Source organism: Calypte anna, chromosome 9 (genome assembly GCF_003957555.1).
Source record: "Calypte anna isolate BGI_N300 chromosome 9, bCalAnn1_v1.p, whole genome shotgun sequence".
Taxonomy (NCBI): domain Eukaryota; kingdom Metazoa; phylum Chordata; class Aves; order Apodiformes; family Trochilidae; genus Calypte; species Calypte anna.
In genome coordinates, this window is record NC_044255.1 from 9,413,360 (window position 1) to 9,422,259 (window position 8,900).

The window sequence follows — 8,900 nt, forward strand, 5'->3', positions numbered from 1 at the left end:
CCCTCTGGGCACAGTTTGAAGTCAGACAGTCAGAGCACGATGGCCAGTTAGACCTTCCCATCCTAAAGAGGCAATTTCATTACCCACCCCCCTATCCCAATGTCAAACTGCAGCTTGCCATCATCCATCCTTTTCCTCTCAGGACTGCCCAGCCCCTCCCTTGCCAGTACCACTAGAGCAAGCTTCCGAAGGTGAATTTACCACATGAAATTTGTCTACGTTATCTGCGCTGCCCTGGTGCCAGTTCAAGGCAAGAATGATGGATACGGTCCTAACCCGGCAGAAATTAGGGAGGTTCACGCTGTGTTTTAATAACAAATGCAACCATTTGACATTGAAAAATGGAGCTGGTCAGGTTCTATTAGTGGCAGATTAGACCATAATTCAATCTCCATGCCTTGCTGTTTTAAGCCTTTTTCACAGACTGTATTAAACCTGACCCAGGTCTGAGGAGGCAGAATGGGAGAGCTCGCTCCTACCTGGGGAGTGAATTACATCTCATAGGGATGAGAGGACAACCCTGAGGGGCTGAGGTGGCAGCACCTCCAGTTCCAGTGCAGAGATTCACCTGAGATACAATGAAGCTGAACAAGTTTTTGAGTGGGCATCTTGAGGGGGGACCTTGCACTCTACAGCTACCTGAAAGGAGGTTATAGTGAGGTGGAAGTTGGTCTCTTCCCCCAAGTTACAAGAGGACACAGCCTCAAGTTGTGCCAGGGGAGGTTTAGTTTGGATATTAGGGACAGTTTCTTCCCCAAAAGGGTTTGTCAGTCCCTGGCCCAGGTTGCCCTGGGCAGGGGCGGAGTCCCCATCCCTGGAGGGGTTTCAGAGCCATGGAGATGTGGTGCTGAGGGGCATGGGTTGGTGGTGGCCTTGGCAGTGCTGAGGTAACAGTTGGACTGGATGACCTTAAAGGCCTTTTTCAACTAAAATGATTCTATGATCATTATATGGGGCTGCACCCGCTGGAGAGGGGGCACAGACCCACACAGTTGGCACAATGGGCTTGGAGGATTGGAAATGCAGCATGGATGAGAGACACACCGAGGTGGAGAAGGCGAGTCAAAGGAGTGAATCCAGTTAATCCATCCCAGAAAGGGTACCAGAGGAGGGATGAAGAAGGGAAATGTGCCTAGATACAGGGTGCCATTCTGGATTTCATCACTAAAGGAAAGCAACTCAGTAAATATTGAGGCTCCACGCTTCTCCAGGGAGAATGCAGCACATGAGGGAGAGCCCTAGGACATGGAGAGATGGACACCATACTTTTTTTCAGAGTTGGGGAATGAGGCAGAAGTTTCCATGGCATAGCTGGGCACCTTAACACCTGGTTACCATCCCATACCTGGTTGTGATATCATTTTATTATAAGTGTCTCCCTTGCTTACCTCATTCCTCTGGCCATGCAGTGTTTCCATCTCCTTTTGAAGCTCAGGAGTTCCAGGCCCATGTTTCAAACCTGCTGTCACAGTTTTCTCACCCATGTACCTGTCATCCTGCCTGGATTTTATTTACTGAATAAGAGCTTGACTGGGTATCTGACCCAGGGGTCTGTTTTTGGATTGAGAGTAGAATGCTGAATTACTTTAACATTCATTTATTGAGTAGCTGAAGTACAGAAAACCTTACAGAAACAACAATGTCCTGGAGATTAAATTAGAGAGATCTCAGTAATTAGGCTAGTAACTATTTTTTCATCAGTTTTTCTTCAGCATTCTTCTCATCCATGCAAATTGACAGAAGAGGCAAGAGTTTGGAACATCCTTTCATCTTTACAAGACATGATAGACCCCAAATAAAGCCATGAACATCATTACCCTTCCTGCCCACCATGCAGAAAGCTCCCAAACACCAAGCCTCTCCCAACAGCCCCCATCAGGCTCTTGCTGAGAAACTTCAGCTCTCTGGATGCCCAAGTTGGAGGAATTCAACAGTAAGCACAGGACATGGGGTGTCACCTCAGATGAGCAGAGCCACAGAAGCCTCAAGGAGATGGTTTGGCTTCTCTGCTGCTTGTGTGAGATCCACCATATCTTGTATCTTCTCCTTGCCAGGAGCTCACAGGGGAACAGCCTTTTGTAGCAGGAAGAGCCTTTCTTGCTCCTGAGGCTCGACGAGCTGCTGGCCTCTCCATCCCTCACACCAGAGTGGGCTCCCTCCTTGTGGGTGTGGGTCCCACTTTATTGGCCCCTGGTAATAGGGGGCCTGCCCTAACCAGGCACAAGTGGACTCACACCCACTCTTTGGCAACTCGAGGCACCTGGTTTATCTTGTTTCTCTACAGCCTTTGAAATTAATTAACTGCTGAACTTCAGGGCAAAATGGAACCTCTGCAGGAACACAATGGGTACAGAAAATCACAGAGACTGGAAAGCAGTAGAATGGATACAGAAAAGCAGGAAGCAGGGTTTCTCTATAGTGAAACACAATTTCTGATTTTTTAGCCTACTTACAGCTTTGGTTTTTATATCCTCCAGCTCCTACATGCAGCAGGCAGATTCTTGCTTGCCACCTGGACAGTGTGGCCTTGAAGCCACCAAACCCCAAGACCAATGCCTTTGACAGCTAACAAAAAGTCTGTTGGCCATGAGCCCTCTCTCCTAGCTAAGGAGAGGGCCCAGACCCCAAGGGAAGACACTGGCCATGGCAGAATGTTTTTGGTGTTTTTCACCCAGGGCCCCCACATCCCTCCATGATGAAGCGTTGGACGCAGAGGCCAAAGATGTTGTTCCAGGACACGGAAACCTAGCTTTGCCTCCACACCCTCCCAGGCAGCCCTGGGTAAGCCTTTTTTGCTAACTGATGCCTCTAATCAGTGCCAGGAAAGTGACACAAGCAGCACTTCATGGAGCACTTGGACAAGTGCCGGTGACAAGCGCAGCACAAGTGCTGGCTCTTCTGGCTAACCTGGGAAAGGTTCCCTGAGGTTCTCCACACTGCAGCTCTGTCAGCTTCTGACTCTAATTGATTCTGAAGACTTGCACAATGGGCACGTTGACCAGCACCTTCACTGCAATTACTCACTTTATACAGATAACAACACTAATGAAGCTGGGTCAGAGCCCTTGTACATCTCATAAAACATGAGCTTTTTCACCTGTACTTCATAACAGAGGCACAATAATTGTGTTTAGTTTCAGACTATGTTACAGCAATCTTCCCTCCACAAGCTTCCTGGACCAGAGTGAATGAATACCCAGCCTCCCACAGACCCCCACAGCCTCTAAAGGTTTTCGCTTGGCCAAAGATGCTTCCAGTTCCCCTTGACATAGTGCCCTTTGAGAGCAGGAGGTGCAAAGATTCAAGAGAGCACCATCAGAACAGGTGATTACCTCTGAGATACCATCACAGAACACCTTTGTGACTGAGGCAGAGCTCCCCTTCCCCAGCAGAGTTTGTGCTGGTACACCAAAAGGCTGTAAGACCCCTTCTAGAGGAGGTGGTTTAGTGTGCACTTTGGCTCATAGCAGCATCACCCTCCTGGCCATCACCTAACAACTGTGTCTGCAAACCCCATGACCGTGACCCCTCAGTGACGAGGGAGCTACCACAAGTCTAGCCACCTCACACTACACGTCCTGATGGGACCTCAGAGCAGTTCCTTAGGTGAGACCATCACTCCTGATGCCCTTCCAAAGTCCTGTCACCTTCAGGATGGAGGGAGGTGATCCCTGAGCCCATTGGGTGAGACAAAGCTACTTTCAAGGCAGTTCTCACATGGCACGTGCTAAATTTAACTAAATAAAGCTGAGTGTGGCACTAACCAGGCCTGATGTAACTGTGCTTGTAGATCATGCATGCTGAGGCAGCAGCTGGAATTACATCCCTCCAGACAGCCATTTGGAACAGGGGAGAGCAGACCGCTGGCTGTAATGCTCCGCATTAAAAAGCACTTATGCTGCTAAACCCAGCGTTAGAATAGCTCATAAACACGGCTGTCAGCATCTCATGGGGACTCTGGAGTCCAACATGGGAGCTCTGGGACCTGCAAAGCTGTGGGGAAAAAAAGAAATAAATCACATTTCATGTCTCTGAACCATCTAAACTTTTGCTGGTGCACCCATGCAGCTTGGACAGAAACAGTCGGTAAATGTTAGTTACCAACTGAGAAACTCAGCAGCTCCCAAGAAATCAAGCCTGGGGAATGATAACAGCACTCTCATGCTCCCTCTCAACCAGAACCTGCCTGGAGGCTGGAAATCAGTTGAGACCTGAGTATTCCCAGAGCCCAGTAAGAGAAAGCTGTTGCATTGTGCTTTGAGGGCTCTTCTAGCAGCATCTGCAGCTCCATCCTCTCCAGCAGCACCTGTTGTGTCCAAGGACCTGGAAGACCAGGGAAGACATGAAAAATACATTCTTAAACCCATCCGTAAGCCTGTCCAAAAGGTTGGTATGGAGATAGTCAGGGATGATGCCCAGGGTAACATTAAGGATTTGCAGTGGCAGCTTCAGGAGGGCAGCTGGCGGTGGAAGGAATGCTTTATGGCAACCCTGACCAGAAAGTGTCACATCCTCACCAGACTGATAATTTTCTGCCTGCTTTTTCCACAGCATTGCAGTGAATACAGGGGTGTATTAAGGTAATGTGTGCTGGCAAGGGTCAACTTCATAGAGCCATAGGGTCACAGGATGGTTTGAGTTGGAAAGGGACTTAAATAACATCTAGTTCCAACCCAGCTGCCATGCACAGGGAACCTCCACTAGAAGATGCCTTAGAGCTAGGAAAGAGAGGAAAATTAAACATAAACTTCCTGCTGCTGCCTTCCTTGAGTCTCTGGTGTATGTGCAAGAGTACTGGGAAGAACAAGGACCCCAGTGGGTTGGGTTTTGGAGGAATGGGTTGGGGAAAAAAAAGTCAGAACTAGGCTTCAAACAGTAACCTTTCAAATTCAAACCTGACCAGCTGCAGAGCTGTGCCCTCACACCTCTCGTGGATTAGTATTCAGTCTGAGTTTCAGCTCTCAATTCAGTCAACAAATGTTGCTGGTTATGGCAAGCGTGGTCTTGCGTGGCCTCTTACCCCTCACACCAGGAGTACTTTTGAGCCAGTGCAGCCAGCAGCCTGACACAGCTTCTCCATGAAGAACAAGCAGCTCTGGCACTCTCCTGGTTCTCTGAAACTGATGGAAAATTTCCAGAAGTCAAAGATTTTAATTACAGGGGGTTCTGTTACACAAAAGCTGGGGTCTTTTTTCCCATGTGGAAATGTTCGCATTTTTCCTATGTTGCTTTCCTAGTTAAAAGTGTCTGTGGACAAAAAAAAATTCATCTAAGGATGGTATGGTGGAGTGAGAAAGAAGGAAGATCTCTTGAGCTTCAAGTCCACGTGCCTGCTTAGAGCCTGGTGGTGACATTGCTGCTGTCTACTTTACTACACGTCTACTCTGCTCTGGTGAGACCTGCCCTAGAGAAGTGCCCACCTCTCGAGTCCTCAGCACAAGAAAGACATGGACCTGATGGAGAGGCCTCAACAGAGGGATGGAACAGCTCACCTGTAGGGAGAGGCTAAGAGAGCTGGGGTTGTTCAGCCTGGAGAAGGCTCCAGTGAGACCTTATTATGGCCTTTCAGTTCTTAGAAGCGACATACAAGAAAGATGGGGACAACCATTTCAGCAGGGCCTGTAGTGATAGGACAAGGGGTGATGGCTTTAAACTGAAAGAGGGGAGATTTAGACTCAATATTATGAAGAAATTTTTTTACAATGAAGGTGGTTGCTCAGAAAGGTAGTAGAATCCCCATCCCTGGAGACATTCAAGGTTAGGCTGGATGGGCCTCTGAGCAACATGATCTGGTTGAAGATGTCCCTGCTTACTGCTTACTGCAGGGAGGTTGGACTAGCTTATCTTGAAAACCCCCTTCCAACCCAAACCATGCTGTGATTCTAGGATAAAATGAGTTTGTAACCTCCTGAGGAGTGAGCCAGTAATTTTAAGCAGTCCTGACATCACTAGTGTGCTTAGGAGGGGATTAATTGCCATAATATTCTTTACCTGCAAACATAGGGACAGCACTAAATATTCCTGGTGTCAGGGCTGGCATGGCCCTAGTAAATATCAGAAACTGAGATGGAACTGGAATAAGGTGGAGAGGTATCAGTCTGCCCAGTTTTCCTTCTGTCCGTGTCACCTTCTGAGGCTGATCTGCCCACCTGTACCCCTCCTCAGCTCCTGTCTGCTGACAAGCCCATCTGGGCCATGCTTGCTGTAACTTCTGCGTCTCCTCACCACCCCTGTGCACACCTGGACTCACCAGCTGATTCCCCTGGCCTCCTGGGAGATGGCAAGGGCCTCTTGTCCTACGTGGCCAACTCAGGGTGGTTTGATGCCAGCAGCTCCCATGCTCAAGGGATGAGTAGTTGGGTTGGGTGTCCAGCCTTTGCTTCAGTAAATGCCACCTGGAAATAGAGACTCCTTAAAGGACCTTGACAATTTCAGGCTCCATCACTTGTGGTCAAAACAGTCTGACTTGCCAAGGGGAGAATATCTTCCCACTTTCTCCCACTTCTGCTCTACCATCCAAAAGGGTCACCACTGGGAACACACTCAGGGAGCAGAAGACCTTAAAAACAAGGAGAAGAAATGACAGCTTTACCAGCCAGCACAACAAATACATTGTGGACACACACAAACATCATTTAGCTGTACCAAAACAGGAAGGTGGCAATGCAGAAAGGGCTTGGGCCACATTTTCCAGTTGTCTCTGCAACACAACTGGCCCATCTAGGAAATGGGAACAATGATAAAGAGCCCCCCAGCTGCATGCCATGAAATGTGCAAAGGGAATAATATAGATATGGTGAAAACGAGGCATTTCATGTCCAGGGTCTGGTCCTATGTATTGCCAGAGTCCATAAAATCCCCCAAAAGATTGAAGGTTTCGACTCTATCAAAAAGGTTGCGTGAGAATTAAACCCGTTTCCTCTGCCTTCAAGGTTCATCCTCAAGAGCATTGCTTTCCCTGGCTGGACAGAGACAATATTTCATTGTTAGTGAGGATCTCTGGAGTGAGTGCCTCTTGGGGACCTTGGATTGAAGAAAAAAAAAAATCATAATTCAGTGCACTGAAGCAATTTAATAACCCAGCTTCAGTGCAGTCAATGAACCATTTACTCAGAGACGGGAGTACCTTGATGTGCGTTGTGTGCGGTTGCAGAGCCAGCTTGTTGCAGAGCCCCCCGGAGGTGACGTATATTGATGTTAACTAATCCCAAGAACCCCGGTGCTCCTTCTCATGCAGCAAATAAAAGACTTTGAAGAGGGTGCTGGTTTTAAACTCAATTACTCCGAGTTGAGGGCGACGACAGCAATTCTTATTCCACTGTCGGGAAAGAAAAATTTAATCTATGGATGAATTGAAATCGTCTGCGCACGGCGCGACCGTTTTCAGGCAGCAAAACCATCTCTTGACAGCAAAATCTTTCCTGTGCAATTAGATACACACCCCCCTACTGAAAAAAACCCCTCTCTCCAACACACATTTGAGGCAACCATCCTCCTGATTGCAAACTCAAGGCTTCTGCCTGAGCCCTCCTCCCTTTTTTTCCTGCACCTTCTGAGGAGCTCTGCACCCTGCCTGCCTAAAAAAAATACTCAAGCGAGCAGTTTCCCAACATCAGCAAGCAAACCCAGTGTGGTTGCTGCACCAAAGCTGAAGCCTCAAAGAGCAGCACAATTATACTCTTTACTGGTGCAGCTCCAGGAGGATCTAGACAAGCCAGGGAAAGCAGAGAGTAATTTTATCCTGCTATGCCTGTCTAAACAGCAGATAGCTCTTCAGTAGTGTTCTCCCTCGTTTGTTAATTTAACGCTTGATATATAGGAAAAATTAAAATTAAAATGCACCCAGCTGCTCCTTTCATCCCCCCTTCTGGTTAGAAATCTCTCCCATCTTCCCCCAAAATGAGCTGAACTGCTTGAGACACTTCAGGGCCTATGTACTCTTTTTTTTTTTTTGATAAGTCTGTGAGATTTAGGATCCCAAACTCCATGTGTGTACAGCTCTGACTGCAGCACCCATCACCTTTCAATCCCAGCCCCAGCCTGGGAGGCTTTGGCCAGTTTGGGTGGGCAAGCTCTGGAAATCCCATGAGGATGTGGCTGCAAGGAGCAAGGTAGGGCTGACTTTGCAAGTCAAATAGCTGGAGGCAGGTTTAGCAACTGACTTTCTGAAGCCTTCAGGCAGGGTAAGGTGCACAAGAAGTGTGCTTGCTCCTCTAGCCACCTGAGCACCAAGGAAAGGAAACCAGATGCTTGTTTAAGACATTTGAGAGCCTCTCTTCCCCTTCTCTGAGGCTCTCCAAGTAGCAGCTGTGCACATACGATGGCATGGAGAAGATGCATGAAGAGGCAAAGGCAGTCCTGAGGCTCTGCTGCATACATCTGTGAGAGGAGAAGGCAAGGACTGCACTGGACCTTTGTTCACCCAAGTAGCTGGAGACCATAGAGACCACATGAGTAAGTGGTCTGCAACATCTGCAACACAGTGGTGATGCTCAGGAGCCCCCATCCTTAAGATGTTTTCTTATCCTTTTGAGTTTTCTTATTAAAAAATGGATTCTTGGGCTGGAGACAAAACAAAAGAAGCACTCAATTTAAAGCATTATGCAAGAGTCACAGAAGTGGTTGGGGTCAATGTTAGTTAACTCTGCTGCTGGAAAAGTGAATTCTACAATACTTATGACCCTCTTCACTGCTTAGTTTCTTCCATGGCCTACAAAAGGAATGGAGATGTTTCAGCTTGGAGAACACATGGAGGAGACAGTGGATGAGAACTCAAGTCCTTTGAAAACCACCAGCGTTATAGCTTTGCTAGTGAAAAAACCTGTTAAGTGCATGGAGTTTGGAGTGGGGAAGAAGATAAGGAAGAAGGGAACATGAGAGGAAGAGGCAGTGAGGAAGGT